At 41.8% G+C, this 22,318-nt stretch overlaps 1 long non-coding RNA gene across 1 annotated transcript in view; it reads right to left on the bottom strand.

The window, feature by feature from the left end:
• The window catches only part of LOC106036254 (uncharacterized), a 272,871-nt gene that overhangs the window by 41,565 nt on the left and 208,988 nt on the right, over positions 1-22,318 (bottom strand). The window contains exon 11 of the long non-coding RNA XR_010833503.1: positions 7,414-7,475. This is a non-coding gene — a long non-coding RNA (uncharacterized lncRNA). The remainder of the gene's footprint in view (positions 1-7,413; positions 7,476-22,318) is intronic.

Genomic DNA, 22,318 nt, shown 5'->3' with positions numbered 1-22,318 from the left:
TTCCTCTTATAATTAAAAAAAAAAAAGTGGAATTTTAACAACAAAAATTTGCAAGCCATTAAGCTATCATAGAAACACACAATGCACAGCATTAGAAGCAATTCCAAAAGTACTGTTAACGGCTTATTGGAATGATTATAAGGTGCGTTTTTTTTTTTTTGTTGTTGTTCTTTGTTCAATTGATTGTTTTCTACTTTCAAATACAGATATACTACTACAGGGGCATTTTCTCTCTCTCTCTCTTTTTTTTTTTTTTTTTTAATAAAAAGAATGAATAGTTATACAACCAGTTCAAATGATTTGAGTTTTAAAACTGTTTGTAAATATTTATAGGACTGGGTCTGTAACCTGTATTTTATAAAGGCTCCCAAGTACATATTTACATGATAATAAGTAACAACGCTGTATAACAGAAAAATAAGTCAATAATGAGCTTTTAGGAAACTTCATAAATGGAGTTACATAGGCCAATAATCGGCAAGTTTTTCTTTCACATGAAAAGGCTCCCTGTTTAGCTAAGAAAACCTTACTCATGCAGAAATAATCAGATTTTGTTCATCTGTCTTTCCTCTTTCCACGTGTCATGGTAATGAAAGTGTTGTATACATAATTTGGCTAAGACAGGAAAGATATGATAAATGGCTACTAAGATTTGAAGAGCACACTATAAAATTGGAAGAATTGTTTAGAGTGAGACTCTAAACAGAGTTGGAATAAGGTACTAGGTAGACAACAATATCAGAATCTGATTCTTGACTGCCATTCAAAAAAAAAAAAGTGGGGATTATTCTTCCATCCATCTATGAAAGGAATACTTATTTAATGTCAGCTGCATTCCTGACCCTTACAGGAAGTGTTCTCTCTCTTGCATAATTGATCTGGCTTATTAAGTCTTAAGTGGGTAGCTAGTGAAAGACCACAGAAACTACTTTGGAAAATGTGATTGAAAGCTTGTTTCTCTTAGAAGAAAGAAATGGAAGACACTAATTCTGATGTAGTATAGAAAGAAATAAATATCTGGAAGATTTCACTGTTTTAATATGTTAAAACACAGAAAAGTATGCACACTGTGGCCTAAATTCCAATCACTGTTCTCATGCAAGAAACAACATTGGTTTAAAAGGGACCAACATTTTTGATCCTCTTATATCTTACTCATAGTCACAGTCTCAGCACTGGGCAGCTCATAATTTAATCACTGCAGCTTTCAGGAGAAACCTCTCAGTCTTTCAGTGTTTAAGCATTAAGTTGTCTAACTTCACGATCATTGTCATAAGGTAGGAGATAAATCAGAAAGGAAGATGGGTCTCTCCAAACACACAGTAAACACTGGACGAATAAAAAGGCACATGACACCACACTTTGTTAAGGAATTTACAGCAAGTGACCTGCCCCTTTTCACAGTGGCAGCAATTGTATTATTCACTCCACATAATGAATGGGTAGGTTATGCTAATCTGAAGAGGGAAGCTATCAATTGTATATGTCCAGACCATCCCTCCTATTGATTTTGTGATTAATGATGAATTTACATTTTGGGATGGAGAGATTGCTGAGGAAGGAACTTCATGGGGAGAATAAAAATGTTACAGTAGCTTAATCAATTAGGTACGGTTGACAAATGGGTGCAGGATAACACTACAAAGTACTGTGCTTTGGTAGTGGTCAAAGACTCAGAGAGAAGATGTCACATCACACCTGTATTAATCTTTCCACGGGTTAAGTGTGATACATCGAATCAGCAGGACCACAAGAAAACTGGTATCTCAAAATCATGAGTCTTTGATCCTAACTTGAAACCTATTCACTTTGTTCACCAATAAAAACATTCACAGAATCACAGAATCGTCTAGGTTGGAAGAGACCTCCAAGATCATCTAGTCCAACCTCTGTCCTAACACTAACAAGACCTCCACTAAACCATATCACTAAGGGCTACATCTAAACGTCTTTTAAAGACCTCCAGGGATGACGACTCAACCACTTCCCTGGGCAGCCCATTCCAATGCCTAACAACCCTTTCAGTAAAGAAGTTCTTCCTAACATCCAACCTAAACCTCCCCTGGCGCAACTTTAGCCCATTCCCCCTCGTCCTGTCACCAGGCACGTAGGAGAACAGACCAACCCCCACCTCTCTACAGTCTCCTTTAAGGTACCTATAGAGAGCGATGAGGTCTCCCCTGAGCCTCCTCTTCTCCAGGCTAAACAACCCCAGCTCCCTCAGCCATTCCTCATAAGACTTGTTCTCCAGACCCCTCACCAGCTTGGTCGCCCTTCTCTGGACTCTCTCGAGCACCTCCATGTCCTTCTTGTAGCGAGGGGCCCAAAACTGAACACAGTACTCAAGGTGCGGCCTCACCAGAGCCGAGTACAGGGGGACAATCACCTCCCTAGACCTTCTGGCCACACTGCTTCTTATGCAAGCCAGGAAGCTGTTGGCTTTCTTGGCAACCTGAGCACACTGCTGGCTCATATTCAGCTGCCTATCAACCAGTACTCCCAGGTCCTTCTCCGCCAGGCAGCTTTCCAGCCACTCATCTCCCAGCCTGTAGCGCTGCTTGGGGTTGTTGCGCCCCAGGTGCAGGACCCGGCACTTGGCCTTGTTGAACTTCATGCAGTTGACCTCAGCCCATCGGTCCAGCCTATCCAGATCCTCCAGCAGAGCCTTCCTGCCCTCGAGCAGATCGACACACGCACTTAGCTTGGTGTCATCTGCAAACTTACTGAGGGTGCACTCGATCCCCTCATCCAGGTCATCGATAAAGATATTAAAGAGGACCGGCCCCAGCACTGAGCCCTGGGGGACACCACTAGTGACCGGCCTCCAACTGGATTTGGCTCCATTCACCACAACTCTTTGGGCCTGGCCATCCAGTCAGTTTTTAACCCAACAAAGCGTACTCCAGTCCAAGCCACGAGCAGCCAGTTTCTTGAGGAGAATGTTGTGGGAAACGGTGTCAAAAGCCTTACTGAAGTCAAGGTAGATCACATCCACAGCCTTTCCCTCATCCACCAAGCGCGTCACTTGGTCATAGAAGGAGATCAGGTTTGTCAAGCAGGACCTACCTTTCATAAACCCATGCTGACTGGGCCTGATCGCCTGGTTGCCCTGCAAGTGCCGTGTGATGACATTCAAGATAATCTGCTCCATGAGCTTCCCTGGCACTGAGGTCAAACTGACAGGCCTATAGTTCCCCGGGTCTACCCTCCGGCCCTTCTTGTAGATGGGTGTCACATTTGCTATCCGCCAGTCAACTGGGACCTCTCCTGATAGCCAGGACTGCCCATAAACGATGGAAAGTGGCTTGGCCAGCTCCTCCGCCAGTTCGCTCAGTACCCTCGGGTGGATCCCATCCGGCCCCATCGACTTGCGTACATCCAAGTGCTGTAGCAGGTCGCCAACCATTTCTTCGTGGATAGTGAGGGCCACATCCTGTTCCCCATCCCCTTCCACCAGCTCAGGGTACCGGGTGTCCAGAGAACAACTGGTCTTGCCGCTAAAGACTGAGGCAAAGAAGGCATTGAGCACCTCAGCCTTTTCCTCATCTTTTGTAATGAAGTTTCCCCCCGCATCCAGTAAAGGATGGAGATTCTCCTTAGTCCTCCTTTTTGTGTTGATGTATTTGTAAAAACGTTTTTTGTTATCTTTAACGGCAGTAGCCAGATTGTAACCAGATTCATAATAACGCACTAGAGGCCAAGGAGATCATCTGTCACGTGCCAGTAACAGGATTGAAATCCTTGTAGAATATCATTTTAGGTAACAAACAGCACACGTTGGGCATAGACTTAGGCAATCTTAAGTGTCACAGAAGAGGGCAAACCTTCGGAATGAGGTAGGGCGTCCTCTGTTCAGGTGTAGCCTGAGCAGAAATTTTTCTCTCACTCCCATGACAGGCCTTTCAGCCTCTCCTGTTGCAGAAGTGAGAAGTGACAACACATATAACCAACTTAAATATTCAGCTTCAGCTAGACAGTGACTTTTGAATGGATAATGTATGCAGCAAGTAACATCTCTTATAAACCAAGTCTAGAAGCCCGCTGCAAAAATGCAGCCCTTATTTCCTCAAGCCTGACTCATGAAAATGACTGCTCCTACGCATAAGCTCTCCACTGACTTGACTGTAATTATTCATGAGAATGAGAGCAGTTAGCATAACAGGGTCATGCCCAGGACATCCCCACAGCTGGCCATACCAGACAGCAAACACCACCACTTCACTTCCTGAGATATGTTCTCCTTGCTTTTGGGTGGGCTGAAGGACTTACGTTTGTATGGGGATGTCTATAGATGTATAACATGTACAATTTTTGTTTTAATTTCCCTGTTGTTACTTTCCTTGAAATTTAAGGCAAAACAAGACTTTTAGAGTGACTAAGAAAAATGTAGGTGAGAGATCTGACAGTTCCTAAAGAATAGCAAATGCTAAATTCTTACCAAAAAATATTTTTCTTCTAATTGTTCAGCAAAATGAGTTATGTGACAACAGCTCAAAAGCAAAGACATGCCTTCTCATCGAGGCAAGATTGACTTACTGTAGGGACTCTTACCTCAGTGCAAATGAAGATCAAACTCAGCACACTGACGCCTAGAAATCACTTCTTTCTGTTTTTATCAGGATTAACTTGCCTAATATCTGTAATACCCTAAAAAGATCGGTTCTCCTCTAAGCTACACAGCCCTTCAAATAACTTGAAATATCAAGTTAAAACTGAAGGAGCCATGTAATCATCTTCCACCACTGCACTCTTCACCTTTGTATATCACAAGTAAGTGAAGAAAGGACATCTCTTTTTTGGCAGTGTTTTTTGTTGGTGAGAGTCACAGCCTAGCTACCCATACCACATCTGTCACACATGGAAAACAAAGCAATTACACCTATAAAGATACCACCTATGCTTTGCAAACCATACAAACATACTCATCAGTCATGTCCATCAAGGAAATGGCAAGCACTGGAAACACTTTAAGGTAGATGTGATCTGTGGAAAACTGACCAAACACTGGTCTTTCTCCATTTACTGAGCTTTGCTTTACGTACTTTTCAGGCATGCAAAGTGATGCTGGCTGCTTTTAAGATAGTGTTTACTCTCACTTTGGACCAAATTGCTCTTTACAACTCAAAGAGTAGGAGCAGCTGCAGGCACCATATGAAAATCTGGATTTCATAAACTGGAAATGTTGAGCACATTAATTATATTTTCTAGAAGTAACTGGATTCCATAAAATAACATAACATAAAATAACGCTCACTTTAACGCAAATCAAGACTAAGTCATCTCAGGACAGCCCAGTTGTACTGATTAACAGCTAGCATGAAGAGGTAATAGAAGGAAGCTATTTGACTTCATCATGTTTTAATTTTGTGTGCCCACGACAACATCACATGTTCAGTTCAGCACAGAGTAACAACGTGTTATCATTATACCCGTCACCTGCAGCTGGACACCAACAATCTTTTTGAACTACAGGCAGGTTCAATACTGAAAAGGTATCGCTAGGTGTTGTGAGGGCATACACATTGAATCAGTGCTTCTTACCAGAGAAAATGGTGAAGGTAAAATGGTCAGAAATGCTATTCATTTAGGTATTTAAGAACAGATACAATGCTGACTAGGTTCTCCTGTGTGCAAAAGGCAAAGAAAATAAGCCATGTTCACTTGAGAACTTGCATTAATCTGCATATTTGTGAAGAGGAGCTGAATGAGGACTGAACAAAAGCATTTTCTGGTTTCCACGGTCCAAAATCTATAGTACACCACTGGTTTCATTGAAGGCAGGTAGTTTGTGGAATAGGGAATTTTCTTTGAAATGTGTCTTTCTGAAAGTATTTTGTTAGCATACTGAATGCCCCTCTTTCCTAGTACATGTTGAAGACTGAGCTGGTAGAGTGGGATTAGAGAAGGGAAAGAAACAACGCTCAATGTCATATTGAAGTTTAGAAGCTTGGAAGGCAGGAGACAGACCATTAAAGGATCAAACTGTAGAAAAATCCTTACCTGTTACTTGAAAGTATACAGAAAATAAATTTAACATGGTTACTCTTTACATGGTCATTTGTTCTGTGAATTAGCATAACAGCTACAGGCTCAACTTACTCTCGTAAAGCAGACTAATATCCAAATTAAACTTTATAGGGTAAGAAATAACAAAACAGACAGGATAAATACCATCAGAAGAAAGATGTAGTTAGTGGTGTTTCTATTCACACGGGAATTTGGGCACGGGTGGAAGGTGTTGCTTGCTATTTGCTTTTACAGCTTTACCCCTCTACCCATTTCAGAAACTCCCCTAAGATTACAGTAGCAGCCTCAATTATATCTCCACAGAGAAAATTTTTAAACCTTTGTTAAAGATTTTCATAAGAGCTCTGTGCTATTTAGGTTTCCTTAACATGTTTATTAAGTTAGATAAATCCATTCTTCTGAATTAAACAAAACAGTGAAGTGCGCAGGAGTCTCAACTTTCACTACAACTTATTTCAAGCTTGTGATTCAGTGCCTGAGGTTAATTCTCCAGTGGGCCCTGGGACTTAAGAAAAGGAAATGAGCACATCTCAGAGAAGGGGTAAAACTCAGGGCCAAGGCAACTACTTCAGGTAACATTATACAGGGGGGGGAAAAAAAAAAAAATCCTCTGGAAGGTAGTTAGCATATTCCCTGCACTTTTCCTTTACGGTAACACTTTACTGGCATCAGTTACAGCCAACTGAAGTCACTGTTTTAAAACAACAAAACAAACAAACAGAACAAAAAAACACAACAATTCATTAGGTTCTAGCCTTTCCTTGACACTTCAAATATAAATGTCGAGATATTTTATTTTGTTGGTGTTTTGAGACACTCAACTTTTCAAGACTGGGCACTTTTCCAAAAGCTACACTCCAGCTTTTGCCTTGAATAATTTTGTGAATTGCTAAGGCCCATTTTATTCCTAGGGTCAGAGCAGATGATTATAGTCATCTCTTCTGGTCTTAAAAGCTAAACAACCCTATGCTAGCCAAGAAATCATAATGTTTCAAGTGGTAGAATATTTTTTTAATAAAACTTCTCAGTAGTCTGTAATTTTCTTAATATGTCAATGACATTTAAAACCTAATGGAAGTTCCCTCTGTCTCTTCTTAAAGAACACTCCCTCTAATAACGTATCTTGTATCAAGGCAGACGTGTTTTCCCTCAGGATGGAGAGTTTCTCATTGGAGTGCCATGAGTCATATAGATTTTCTTTCTTTTGTATAAATTAATTATTTTAGGGGATTTTTTTCTTTTTATTTAACTGTATGAATTTTTGTCATTTTCATTTCCGTCTTCAAGATGTAAGCAATCTCACTCAAAAATTCAAATCAATTCATTCTATCCATTGATTGTGATTTTTATGATTGAATGTTCTTTATTAGCCATTTTTCAACTTACCATGTAAAACAGCACCTTTTTGCGTAAACTTCTCCTTGTTTCCTATCCATAGATCTTTACATCTAAAACAAAACCAATATTTCTGGAGTTGATATTTTAAACCATGCAGAATATAACAAACAGGAATTGTATATTAACTGGTCAAAACCAAACCTTCTGGAGTGATGAAATGTTGTAATAGAACGTCACATATAACGAGATATATTTTTCATGTTATTTCATACTGGAGAATTAACATTCTGGATTCTAAAATACCAATTACGAAATGTATTTTTACTTTTCTTCTCTTTAAAACATACCATGAAGGGGGGGAGGGAAAAAACAACATGTATATGCAGTAAAATAAAATAGAAAAAGGTTTGTGTAATCTAAATCCTCATTCTTTGAATAATTTTTGCAGCTAAGGGTTTAATTAAAAAGCAATTCCTCCATGACACACATTCAAAATACATTTCCCCTTTCTTCAGGTGAAATGAGGTAATTTTCATTGGCTACAATATTGGTGGAACTAAAAAACCTTATAAATATAAAGAAGCCTGCTTTCACCAAAAAAATGGACATGTACACACACACACACATATATATATATATAAACATTGCATGCAAGAAGAGTTGGGATTGTACAGAGAAACCAAAAACAAGTACAAATCAATCTGCTTGATAATGGCTCAAATACAGCTGATTAAATTCCTGTATTCCTTTTCTAGGGAAAATTGCAACATCTTGAAATTGTCTTTTATTCTAAACCAGAACTGGACCACAAATTTCACAATGTACTCAGTACAGAAACTAAAAAATCTATGCTAGGCAGCAACAATACACATTTTGAAATTAAAACAGTATAATTAATGTAAAAGAAAGTGGAACATGAGCATTTTGAGTCTACTGATGTCAAAAATCTGGATCACTTCTTGAATTTGCCAAAATCAGTACACTACAGTGAAATCTTGCTAGGTTGATATATAATTATTTAATACATATAGATTTAGCCATATATTTGCACATGTAATTGAAAGCTAGGAAAATTTTTAATGGATTTACTTGAAAGGTAATGTTTACAGATCACGCATCAGATCTCATAAAAGAATAATCTTTTACTGAGGCAATGGCACAACTAAAACTATAGTTCTAAATACTGCACGAATGTAGAAGAACCCAAGGACCTAGGGATCCAGGCTTTGGCAGTATAAGCACACCCTCCACCATCCAGACCTTTGGTTTAGGGACTTTGGAGCAAATGGAGGTCTCTTCTTGTATTTTCTCTCTGGAGTAACTGGGAAGGATTCAAAAGAGGTGGAGAAGAGACAGACCCTAATCATAAAACACCCATCAGCCACTCGCTAGAGCAAGGGAACTCCAAGCAACTGAGCTAGTGATAATGAGTTTTAATTTGCTACTAACGTACAGCTGCAATGGGAGAAGCAGAGAAGTCACGTCTGGACTGCTTTCTCTGAGCCACAATAGCACATTTCCTGGACTAGTAGTGTAGTTTACATGCTGTCACTCCTGTAGCATTGTGCCTTAACATATAAGCTTTGTAAAGTGAAATTTCATTCTGCTACAGCAGCATATTGCTGTAAATTAGGAGGCCACCAGTGAGCAATCAGAGCCGATCTTTTAACAGCCTTTTGTAACATCATTTATGCAGAAGCCAGATTTCTACTCTTCTATGTAGAAGCTACTAGAAATAAATTCACAATGAAGAAAATACTTTCACAATTTCTGATAGCTTTTCTTCCTGGACAATACAGAATATTTCTTAATTTGTTCTGAGATACGTAAGAGAGACGCTGGGTCTCACAGGTCTGTTAGCTGTTACAGTTTCTTGCTGCAGGTTTCCCCAACGCGCTGCAGAGTTCTCATTCTTAGAGCATACTTTAAAACTGTGCTTTATTTAGCATGGTGGGCTCAGTCAGTTGGACCAGATGACCATCTGTTGGCTGGTCAACAGATGTGTCTCATAACATCCAAGAGCGGGAAAGAAAGAAAAGTCTTTAGCACAGGACTTCATCAAAAGCCTTTTAGAAATACAAGTATAGCAACTAGCTCACCCTCCCTCACTTCATCAGCGACCTCTTCAAAGAACTCCAATACGTTTGTAAGGCGTGGTTTATAATTCATCACTCAGTAATAGTATAAAGAGTTTTCATTCAAAATTTCCTTTTAATTTTAGTCAACATAATGAGACAACTGTTAATGAATCACAACCAGCCTAACTGTAAGTGGAAATATCTCTGCTTATTTAATGGATTGTACCCATTTCTCTCAGGACAAGACTGGGCCATTGATGTGCCAGCTGCTTATGGGTTTCTGATGAATCTGATTTGCTCCCTAGGAATCTGCAGGTATGTCTATAGGAACCCTGAGAGCTAGAGCTTGCTATGGGAGAGTAGCTACCATTGAAAATGAAAGCTAGAGTGCTCAAAAAGGCCTAAAGAGGGTTAGAAGCTCATCAGTAAGCCCTAAGACACTTAGGTTCCCTGGGCATCTCAACCAGATTAGTTACAGATAGGAAATGCTAAGATGGGATCACACCCTGCGATGTGCAGGGTTGGGAAAATGCTGGATTTCCTACATCCATCGCATCCCTGTTTCTGTCAGAGGTCATATCCTGCTGCTCACAACAAACACAGCAGCAAGGGCAAAAATTACTGAACAAACTGTGTTATTCTAGAACATTTGTCACAGTCCTCTCTGTATGTTCAGTAAACATGCAGCCATGACAGGGAAGAAACAGTAATCTACAGGCAACATAGCTAAAAGAGCTGATCACAATTGGAAATTCCTATACATCTCCTTCCCTACTGTGAAGTAAATGCCAAAGAGAAAAGATAGATTTTCCAGCCCCCATCTCACTCCAGCCATGCAATGATCTGTGTGTTAACTTGTAATAACACGGAAGAAAATGGATGCAAAGGTTTAAGTAAAAGGAATAAAAGTAAAAACAGGAGAACAGAGCTTGCAGAACAGGAGCTTAGTGAACAGGAATGTGGTATGGGTAATGAACTATTCTGAGAACATGAACATTAAATGGAAAAAATATATATATATATTATATATATATTACATATATATATATATATATTAAACTAAAAAAGTCAGAGGTTGTACAGGTATCCATCATGCTCCCTGGTTGTGGAATACAGGTACAGGCTCAGAGCAGTAAACAGAGGCACGCTATTGCAAAGTTTACTGAGAGTATTTGTACACTCATAGTATCAGAAAGGAGAAAGATCTTTTGCTCTATTTTTTTTTTCCTCCAACGTAAACCCACATTTTATAAAAGGTATTTATCTCTGTCTTTCTGTTTTAGGGGGGGGGGATGAATTGCAGATTATGAAAAGGAACAAACAAAAAGTATGAAAGCGAATGCAGCTAAGTACCCTGATTGACTAAAATTTGATTATTATCAGCAAATAACTCCCTTGTAAGAGTAGCCCTAATTGGCTATTAGCAGGAGTAGCTAACAATTTCAAGGCAATTAATAAGATTTTAAAATAATTAGTTGGCTAATATATTACATTAGAGCATACGGTAAGCAGAACTCTCGCTAATTATATATATTATTCTCCCTACTTTGCTTAATGAAGGTGTCTGGCTTTTAGATTAATTCATTCTCTCTTTTTTTTAATCAGTGTAACTAATCCTCCCACATACTATTGTAACATTAAAGCTGAAAGATGTGGGTGAAGCAGTGAAAGACACAAAAAGAGCATTAAAATGAAGGTTTAGTTTCAAGTTGCAGAAGCATTTGCACAAAGAATTAAGACATGGGGAATTTGAGAGAAAATGCAGAAGCCTGAGTCAACATTTATTTGAACACCTTCTGCCTAATGCTGAAGGCATAAATCGCCACACACAGAAGTAATAACACCTAGATCATCCCAATTTTCAGAACAAAGCAATTTTTCTGACAAAGATATTACCACTCCAGACCTTAAATGGCTGTTTTTTTGTGTGTGTGTTTTTTTTTTTTCCTGTTTTCTCCAAAAGCAAAGGAGAGGTGTCTGCTGCTGTGACTGCACAAGTGAATTACCTCCACTGGCATCCAGAAAAGACAAATTTTCCTGTTCTGAGCACCAGAAATGTACCATAACTTGCATTTTTTCCCCTAGCTCAAGAAAAAATAATGCCAAACTCCCTGCGAAAATGATCCCCGGTTTGGAGAGGGGGGTTGGAGGAAGCAGTTCCTTGACATTCCCCAACAAGAGCGAGAACTGTCCCATGCCCCAAGCTCAGTCCATGATGTCACCCACCACACGCATGTACACACCCTGGGTACGCAACCCTGCAGACACAGGGGGCTCTCAGAAATCCCTTCCCCACCTCCTCAGTGAAGCCTGGGCAGCACCAACCATCTGAAATGTAACAGCTTCATGAGGAGATGTGAGGTCGACCTACCATTTAATTTACCGCACTACGTCTCCTAACACTGTCCTGCAGGTGTAATCCTCTTCAGGTTCCAGGAGGAGCTGCTGGATGTTATGGAAAATGACTGCTCCTTCAACAGGATAAAATCACAAACGGAACTGTTTCAGCGGTGAATGTCTCTCAAATAAATATCAGACCAGGGCCAGATTTGAGCTGTGAGTTTGCTGTTAACTTACGTATGCATGGTATGGTAAGTTGTCTGCACCATGAAATACAAAATAAAGCCTTTACACAAGCAGCGCCTTATAATATCTGCATTTTGAGACAAAAAGAGCACAGTAAATGACCATGCCTATTAAATGAGTATGTTCATTTGAAAACATTCAGAAGACATGCATGCTCATCCCCAAACCAGCACGCCCCCCAATTCAAGCACACAGCCGTGGGTACAGATTCCCAGAAAAGCAGTTCTGCACACAGCAATACACACCTACAGCTTACCACTTGCACACACCTGCTGGCTTTTTGTCTTTGATCCTGCCAAGCATACACAGAGAAACTTCTTGTCCTCAGTTTGCACTGTGGTTATGAGGAAGCAGCCTGTTTCCAAGACCGAGACTTCTCAAAATACTGTTCTACCATTGTTTATCACATTTTAACCATGATAAAGTAGGATGGCTCTTGGTTCCCAAGAACCAGGCAAGGCCACATGAGGCACGTTAATAATAAATGAAGACATAAATACATCCTGACTCCCTGAACATTACTTCCTTTTATTCTATCCATAGAAACCAGTGCATGCACAAACACAATGTACTGAGGTTCTCCCACCTTTGTGAAAAATCTTTACGCTCAAGTTTTGAGTTGCTCAATTATTTTTCTTGTAGTCCTCCAGAGCAGGTGACCAACTCCTTTTCTCATCAGAACTCCAACTAGTAGTAAATAATATTGTAAAAGACATCTAAAAAGTAAAAGGTTCATAGTAAATTCCTTTAATACTGCTGTAATACTTTCTCTTGGGTATTAATTTGTGTAAGACTTTTTTCTTCTGATTTTCATTGAAATAACTGGATGACACATGACAGGAGATATTTAACACGTGAAGCCTCTTAACAAAAAATAAACACACTATCCATTTGTTGGAATACATTGCACTACATACCATGCAGCAGAGATAAAGACTAACAGACTACAGGACAGCTCAACAGACTGGTGCTTTGCACCTTATCTATCCTTGGTACCCACACATGGTCCCTCAGCTTTAAGCCAGCTTCCAAGCTTTTCAACCATTAATGAAAAAAGAGCAGTACAGACCTGAGGCAAGTACTCAACGATCATTTGAGTGAATGACAGCTCTCTCCAGTCAAAAACACCTTTAATATTCAGTCTAATTATTGTCCTTTAAGGGCTCAGGTGACAACAGGAAAGGTGATAAAAGTACTTAAATATATCTATATTATCTATTTATGGATAAATTTATATTCAGACATTTGTATGATCTCTGTCTGTATATCCTACTCACAGAATGGACAGAATCCAGTAAAGATGCTAAAAGAAGAAAAAAAATACCCTTCCTGGTGATTCCCATCACTTGGCGAACACTCATTACTGAGACACTGTCCCCACACTGACCTCAGAGGCTGACATGGGGCAGCGATGCTGCCAGCTTCCCTTCAAGTAAAACCCCAGAGATGCATGTTATGCCCCTCTCCCCTGGGAAAAAGGCACCAGGGCAGGAATACAGACTTCCTTTCAGGCACCGAAGCCCCTTTTTGAAACGTGCAGAGGAAATGCCAGGTTTGGGTTTGCCAAGTACCTGATTTCAGGGTTCTTTCTGATACCTCATATAAATTTCTCTGGTGTGTGTTTGGCACTACATGTTATCCTAGACTGATCATATGTTCACAGATTGCAGAGAGTGTGTGAAAGTCTTTTTTGCTGTAGTTACTGGGCAAAGTCACGTCTGTTACCTGGTACTCATGCAGAGAAATCTGCAATCTGAGAACAGATGGTCTGAGAGAGAGAGACGCTGTCTGGAAGACTGCAGAGTTTTTTACTCAGAGGAGATGAAAGAGGAATGAACAAACCCACCACAGCATGACAAAAACATGAAAATATAGAAGAATGTCAGTCCTGAAGGTCATTCCTTTTGAATTCACCAACTGTCTATGCACCATATGCGCACATCAACACACCAAAAAGAGCCCACCATCCTGTTGCACAGAGCAGAAGGTAGCTTAGCCAAAAATTACAGGATTGTAGACTTACCATTTACAAAAGTGACACACTCTACAGTCTAAGCACACAGCCTGAAAAGAATCTGAAATATGTATATATATATATATAGCAGCTTCTGCTCAGGATTTATTTTTTAATAAAATTTGATACCAATAAACTGGAACTAAAAAATTCACATCCTAGTCTTCAAGTCTTTGCAGGATATATTTAGATCCAAGATTTTTTTTTAATTTATTTATTTTTTAACAGCTTGAGATGCAGACCAAGCCTAGCTTTGGAGTCCAGGTGCTCTTGGAACCAGTGGCATCTGCCATCGGGACAAGCCCATCCTCCCAAAACGGTAACATGAAATAGGCTGCTGTTATCAAAATGCAGCACTTCATTACTCCAGAATAAATTGGATTGGATCTAACCAGTCATAAAATTCTTATTCAGCCTCCTTGACGCTGGAAGTTGTAGTAATCAGCATCCAGACCGAAGCTATGTGGTGCTGCCCTGCTCGTGGAAGCACCCACCTCGCTGGCCTCAGAGCCCCCAGCTCCAGGTGGGAGCTCTGATGGCCGGGGGTGCTGCAGGTCTCCCAGGGGCAGGAGCACACCCCAATATACCTCAACGAATCTAGGCACAGGTCACATTGTAGCTGTAAAAACACAAAAGTCCACGACGTGCAGGAAAAAAAAAAAAAGGACTGAAGGTCTAACTTAGTGTCCTAAGGCTGCAGAATCCTAGTGGGCCCTGTGTGGCCTTGAGCACGGCCCTGTCGTCGCCCACGCCTGGCAGCCTGATGCGGCTCTGTTCAGTCCCCGCAGCAGCCATCACATCGTTGGCAGCAGAGACACACCCTGAAAAATAAACTTGCCTCTTGCATTCAAGTGAAAACTTGTGACCATCCCAAGCCCCACGTTCCCCCAGGCATCGTTCTGTAGTTCAGCCAGAGTAAAAGCAAGCAAAACGCTGTGTGGGGAAGGCAGCACCCACAGCAAGTGGTCTGGAGCAAGGCACTGCCCGACACAGCCACTGGTCCCACCAAGGTGAGGTTGTGTGAAGGGACAAGCCAAGGAATCACTTGGTCAACATTTTGCTCCCAGTACCAAAATGCCCACGTGTGACAGGTATTTAGGGAAAGCTGGACCTCGTCAGAAAACCCCTCCAGCCCTGTGAATTACACACTGCAGGTACTCTCAGCATGGGCCCCTCTAAAAGCTTCTCGGATAAAACCTGCCTGCAGGAGCAGGGAAGGGAGGAAAACTGAGACGTTGCCCCAGTGCAAATCACTGGATAAAATTGACAGTATTACCCTCACGTAAAACTGATTTCAAATGATAATTAAGCCCTAATCAAAGAGGATGAATTCAGTATAAAGGTGAGGTGTTGCACTCTCACCAAATTATCTGAATGGTGCTGAATTTTTAGCTTTTTCAGCCTACAGCTGAACATTCTACTTGTAACACATCAGAGGAAGCCAATTTTAAGAACACTTCAGTTTTAGGCCAGCACAAGATTTCACATTTGGGTGCTATCCAGTACTTCAAGCAATTTTTCACAAGAAATCTACATTGTCAGAAATAGACAAGCAACGATGTGTTTTACTTTCTCATTCTTCCAGCAATGTGTCAGTCAAGTCATAGAGTTAATTTCCAAATGGGACCAAACGTTTGTTTGCTTCTCAATAGAACTAAGTGATTCCACCATTAAAAGGCAGAATTCCTCTTCCCTTCCCTCTTTCTGTCCCAGTGAGCAGCAGCAGAGCAGAGTAACAAGATCCAGGATCAAACATGCTGCCAATGGAGTGAAAGAAAGCCATCCTTTGACAATAATAAATTGATCTATCATACCTCACGGCTAAGCTACTGAAGAAGACAACGTCCTTTTGGTCAGTCTCAGTTATAAAAAGCAATTGCTCAGAGCCAAAAGCTGGCTAAGACACTTTGGAAAGATATAAAGCATCTTACGGGAGAAATTGAATACAGTATCATTGTGTAATATAAAACAAAGACTTCAACTGCAGCTTTTTACATTTGTCCAGTAAGTTACGCAGATAGTAATCCTGCGAGCATGCAGAAAGGGCAAACATCAACTTAAAAGCCCTGAACAAGCAACTCTGCTCTGCTTCTCACTGGAGTAGTTTTACTCCTCTCTAGGGCAGAAAGGATTCAGGTAACATGGGCACTACACTGGCTGTGATGCCCTTCTTTTCCAGTCCCCATGGCTGCGGAATACAGAGGGCTCTGCCTGTAAGGAACAGGCTTCTCAGCCTGCAGACGTCTAGGTAGGATGCAGGGAAGCTTTTGTTACACACAGCCAAGTGGGACTGGACACAGAATAAGAAAGCAAGGTGTTTAAAACACCATGCACTATTACCAAGCACAGCACACAGTACAGAGAGTGAAAACTACCTCTGTCTTCTGACTGGGAGAACAGAGCTTCTGAAGCTTCGTAATAGCTACAGCTTTCAGAAGTTGACTGAGAAAATGATTATGAATTTTCACCTTGAGGGTATTCACATACCTCTGTAATGGCTCCCACTACCCCCAGGCACTTTAAGCCCTTAATTCAGACAAGTCTGCGTGAGCTTCTCACCCTGGATGTTCACCTTCTACCTGCAAGCGGTGGGTGTCAGCAAACAGAAACCAGTCAGATGACAGATCTGTACAGGGAAATAGTTGATTTAGAAAGTACTGCAATGTTCTCCATAATTTGCTGTTAATTAGGCAGTGGGATTACAGACACCCTAGTATTGCATGCTGCACAAAAATAAAACATCAAAGAGCTCTGCTTTTAAATGAAAAGAACAAGGAAGCAGATGAGACATGTTCAGCTAAAGCCGAAGAGTGAGCTTCAGCACCTGGTAAGAGATCAGCTGGTGATAGAGATCTTGGGAAAGACACACACTCAAACAGAAATAAAGGACTCCAAATTAACTCTTGATACACTACCACAATTTGACAAATGTTAGTCCTCCAGCTGGGACCATGGATGTGAAGAGTGGCCAGTGCTGTGCCACTGCAGATGTGTGAGAGTCCCTTAGCACGTTGGAGGGCAGAGGGCAGGGAGGACAGCCCTGCGAGCTCACGCCAGGACAGCAAGCACAAACACAAGCCAGGACAAGGCCAGATGGGGAACGCTGTCACTTGAGAAGAGTTTGCACATGCCTGTGGAGTGGGCACAGATAAATCCCTCACAAGGCCACAACTCTGCTACAGAATGTGCAGATGTGCTACCAGCCTGCAAGCAAGTGGCACATTTATTACTTTTAAATTAGACACTGGTGCAAAAGCCAACAGGTTTCAATTGGGAGAATGAAAAAGCATTGGGAGTAAATGAGTAAGATATACAGTGGTTCAGGTTCATCCCCCATCAAGAAAAGGGAAGCTAAAGGCACCTCATATCACTTTTGTGATGAAGGCGATACACAGTTTGGAAAAGCAAGGGAATTGAAAAAAGGCAGAGGAAGCCTGCCATAGGAACACAGAATTTTTGTGAAAGTGCAAGATAGAGTTAAAAAAGCCCAAGCCAAGACAGGAACTGTGCTAGCTTATTGCTCTGGAAATTAGAGGGAGAAAGGATCCAAAGAAATAGATGTCCTGAAAGCATCATGGTAGGGAAAAGACAGAAAATACTTTGTGTCTCCAAAAAGGAAGGACGAGGGGGTTAAATAAATAGGTAATAGAAGATCACCTTCCACTATCCAAAGCAAACAGATCAGAGATACTGTGTATTTCCATACATTTGTCATGCTCCGTGTCAGCAGGCTTCTGACCCTTGGAAAACTGCAAAGACAAGGTCTCACGCAGGACTGAGAATTTCATCACTCTCTGCTGAAAGATGTATTAAAACTAGGAGCAAAGAAACCAAGTTTCATTAAAAAAAAAAAAAAAAGGAAGATGCAAAAGGTTTCTAAAAATCTGTGTCTTAAAGTTTTGTTTGAAAGTGAAAATGCTAATGAGAGCTATTACCCACAAACAGCACTATTAACAAGCTATATCAAAGCTACTTATCTATTAAACTGTACAATTTGCATGTGAGACTAAAGGGACAGTAGCAGTTTGGTTTGTGTCACACCTTGCAACAGTCTCTTCTAGCACAAATGCAGTGGAAGTAAACCTGAGAGACACTGGAAGAGGAAGAAATCAGAGCTGGATATTGTGCCTGCTCTAATATCTGTTTCTGCAATGAAGCACAGCTCTTCTTATGATTGTGCCCTTGACTGTTGGAGACAGGCAATGCATGATGCTGCTGAAGTCATTTGGGTTATACTCAGTTATACTGAGTATCATATAATGGCCTTTTACTCCCACCACCATTCAGTACACAAATGACTCCTGTGAAGGTGCAGCAAAGCCTGAGGCTCTTAGAAAATCATAGTTCTCTTCATTCACATTTTCTGATATGCAACTAAAAGGAATGTGATTCTTCTAAGGGTACACAGTAGTACTGCAAAGCATGGTAAGCCCAGAGATGTCCCAGTACAATAATCATTAGCTTCCTAATGCTTCCACACCCCTTAAACTAAAATATGGAATTCCTGTACTCTTTTTTTTTTTTTTTTTTTTTTTAAATAGATCACACACCTATGTAACCTCTTAGGAGCTGTATGGTTCTATCTGGCAGTGCAATTTTGGTAGCTACTACGATCAATATAACTGAGGTTAACGGCAGGATTTAAAGCTCCTCACCTCTGGTGCCAGCCAGGCACATACACTGCAAGAACGTACACACTTGTTGAGCTCCATACTCATTGTTTATAGTAAGTTACTTGGCTCAGAGTATAATGCCAGCTCTTGGCAAGGTCTTGGTGAGCTTGGAATCTGTAGAGGTTTCGTTTATTGGTGCTGATGATATGGATGAGTTAAATTACAGAAACTGGAATTGCTTTTAACATTATTCAAGGGGAATGTTTCCAAAGAGCCGACTGTTGCGAAAGCCGACAGCAATGTCTCTTCCAAAATGTTTGCCATTTCAGAGAACTCCAAGCTGCCAATGTCTAAAGCACAACAGTTTTATTACGAGAACAAAAAACTGTGTTCAGTATTGAGCAACGCCTGCAGGTCCTAAATATGCTCATCACCTAGCAGGGTCGAGCCCTAGGCAGTTTGCCCTGCTACATTTGGAAATGAACAGCAAGACCAAAGAACCAAACTTGTGTCCAAGATTCGCTTAGTGTATGTTTGCATTTAAGCACACTCTAAATCCATCACAGCAACCCTTTTCTTTCCTGCCCTCCTTTATTTGTGTGGTAGGAGCTCCTCAGAAGCCCACTCATGAAACAATTAATTTAGGTGCTATGCAAACACAGAACACAGAGATGATCCCATCCCAAAGAGCTATTTTGTACACATCTCCAAGAGGAGTCAAAACAAAGAATGCTATAAGCAAACAGATAATCACAGACTCTGTTTCTCAGTTCCTCATTCTAGCGATTTAATGGGAAAGTCTTGTGACTAGATAGTGGATTTCATGGAGTGCTTCAAGGTATTTCAAACCTTTTTGGAAAAAAGGCAAAGTCTTTACTTAAATCCATTCCATCTACATCAACACAATCCAACAGAGCTTTAATTCTCTATATCATTGTGGAAAACCTTCAAGTACAAATACATGTTTCAGTGACAGAAATCATCTCCAACTTAGCAAAAGCTGCCATTTGTAACAGTATGGGAGAATTAGCATTTTTTAAGACTTCCAGATTTTACGTATTCCCAAGAGGTGCCCAGAAGGATCTGTTACTCACACAAAATCCATGACTCCACAGATAACAATTGTTCTTATCAAGAGCACATGGTATCTGTTTTCTGAAACATGCCACACTGATCACGGTATTTCATTTAATATGTAGGATCTGAGCTGATCAAGGAGATACAACAACCATAGATCCTCAATTAATTTTGTAGAATGACATATCTACATCTAGAATGAGAATTAAGACTCAAGGTGAAATCTTTGATGGTAAAACAGAGAAAAATGAGACAAAAATAAAATTATGACAATATGGAAAAGAGTAATTAAAGCTAAATTATTCAATAAAGTGTGAATGTGTTCCTAGCAGACAGGATAGTACACTTTTTTGAGCTCATGGATAATCATTAAGGGGCCACAGCGTTACTTGCAGCTGGCAGGAACATGCACTGGGAAGTCAGCTCTCGCTACATCACCATTAATTTGCAGCACGTTCCTGTCCTCAACCTCTCCCCATACCCAGGACCTGCCTAAGTGTTTGCCATCATCAAGGCCTTCCCAGGGCTCAAGTGAGAAAGACAAGGATGATATTTTGCTGTCTTATCAACCATACGTTTAAACTCAGTGCACTAAGATGAGGGAGACAGCTTTCAGCTTTTATTATTATTTAATTATTTTCAGGCTACGACTTGGTTGCCATCACAGAGACGTGGTGGGACCGGTCCCACGACTGGAGTGCTGCAATGCCTGGCTATCGGCTCTTCAGGAGGGACAGGCAGCACAGAGGGGGTGGTGGCGTGGCTCTCTACATTAGAGAATCTTTCGATGTTGTGGAACTCCAGGCTGGGAATGATAAGGTTGAATCCCTGTGGGTTAGGATCCGCGGGAAGGCCGGCAAGGCTAGCATCCTGGTCGGGGTCTGTTATAGACCGCCGAACCAGGATGAGGAGACGGATGAGGAGTTTTATAGGCAACTGACAGAAGTTGCAAAATCATCGGCGCTTGTCCTCGTGGGGGACTTCAACTTCCCGGACATATCCTGGAAACACAACATGGCACAGAGAAAGCAGTCTAGGAGGTTTCTGGAGAGCGTGGGAGATAGCTTCCTGACGCAGCTGGTCAGTGAACCTACCAGGGGTGGTGCCCCGCTAGACCTTCTCTTCACAAACAGAGAAGGACTGGTGGGAGATGTGGTGGTCGGAAACTGTCTTGGGCAGAGTGACCACGAAATGGTAGAGTTCTCTATTCTTGGCGAGGCCAGGAAGGGGACCAGTAAAACTGCTGTATTGGACTTCCGGAGGGCTGACTTTGAGCTGCTCAGGACGCTGGTTGGCCAAGTCCCTTGGGAGGCGGTTCTGAAGGGCAGAGGAGTCCAGGAAGGCTGGGCGCTCCTCAAGAAGGAAATCGTGATGGCACAGGAGCGGTCCGTCCCCACGTGCCCAAAGACGAGCCGGCGTGGAAGAAGACCGGCCTGGCTCAACAGAGAGTTGTGGCTTGTGCTTAGCAGAAAAAAGAGGGTTTATAATCTTTGGAAAAAAGGGCGGGCCACTGAGGAGGACTACAAGGATGTAGCGAGGCTGTGCAGGGACAAAATTAGAAAGGCCAAAGCTCATCTGGAGCTCAACCTGGCTACCGCCGTTAAAGACAACAAAAAAACCTTTTACAAATATATCAACGCGAAACGGAGGACTAAGGAGAATCTCCATCCTTTACTGGATGCGAGGGGAAACCTAGTTACTAAGGATGAGGAAAAGGCTGAGGTGCTTAATGCCGCCTTTGCCTCAGTCTTTAGCGGCAATACCGGTTGTTCTCTGGATACCCAGTGCCTTGAGCTGGTGGAAGGGGATGGGGAGCAGGATGCAGCCTTCGCTATCCATGAGGAAATGGTTGGCGACCTGCTACGGAGCTTGGATGTGCGCAAGTCGATGGGGCCGGATGGGATGCACCCGAGGGTACTGAAAGAACTGGCGGAGGAGCTGGCCGAGCCGCTTTCCATCATTTATCAGCAGTCCTGGCTATCGGGGGAGGTCCCAGTTGACTGGCGGATAGCCAATGTGACGCCCATCTATATGAAGGGCCGGAGGGCAGACCCGGGGAACTATAGGCCTGTCAGTTTGACCTCAGTGCCAGGGAAGCTCATGGAGCAGATTATCTTGAGGGTCATCACGCGGTACTTGCAGGGCAAGCAGGCGATCAGGCCCAGTCAGCATGGGTTTATGAAAGGTAGGTCCTGCTTGACGAACCTGATCTCCTTCTATGACAAAGTGACACGCTTGGTGGATGAGGGAAAGGCTGTGGATGTGGTTTACCTTGATCTCAGTAAGGCTTTTGACACCGTTTCCCACAACATTCTCCTCAAGAAACTGGCTGCTCGTGGCTTGGACCGGCGTACGCTTTGTTGGGTTAAAAACTGGCTGGATGGCCGGGCCCAGAGAGTTGTGGTGAATGGAGTCAAATCTGGTTGGAGGCCGGTCACTAGTGGAGTCCCCCAGGGCTCAGTGCTGGGGCCGGTCCTCTTTAATATCTTTATCGATGATCTGGATGAGGGCGTCCAGTGCACCCTCAGTAAGTTTGCAGATGACACCAAGCTAAGTGCGTGTGTCGATCTGCTCGAGGGCAGGAA

The sequence above is a fragment of the Anser cygnoides genome, chromosome 9 (genome assembly GCF_040182565.1).
Source record: "Anser cygnoides isolate HZ-2024a breed goose chromosome 9, Taihu_goose_T2T_genome, whole genome shotgun sequence".
NCBI lineage: Eukaryota > Metazoa > Chordata > Aves > Anseriformes > Anatidae > Anser > Anser cygnoides.
The sequence above is the reverse complement of the archived record's forward strand: the minus strand, read 5'-3'. Positions and strand labels throughout refer to the sequence as shown.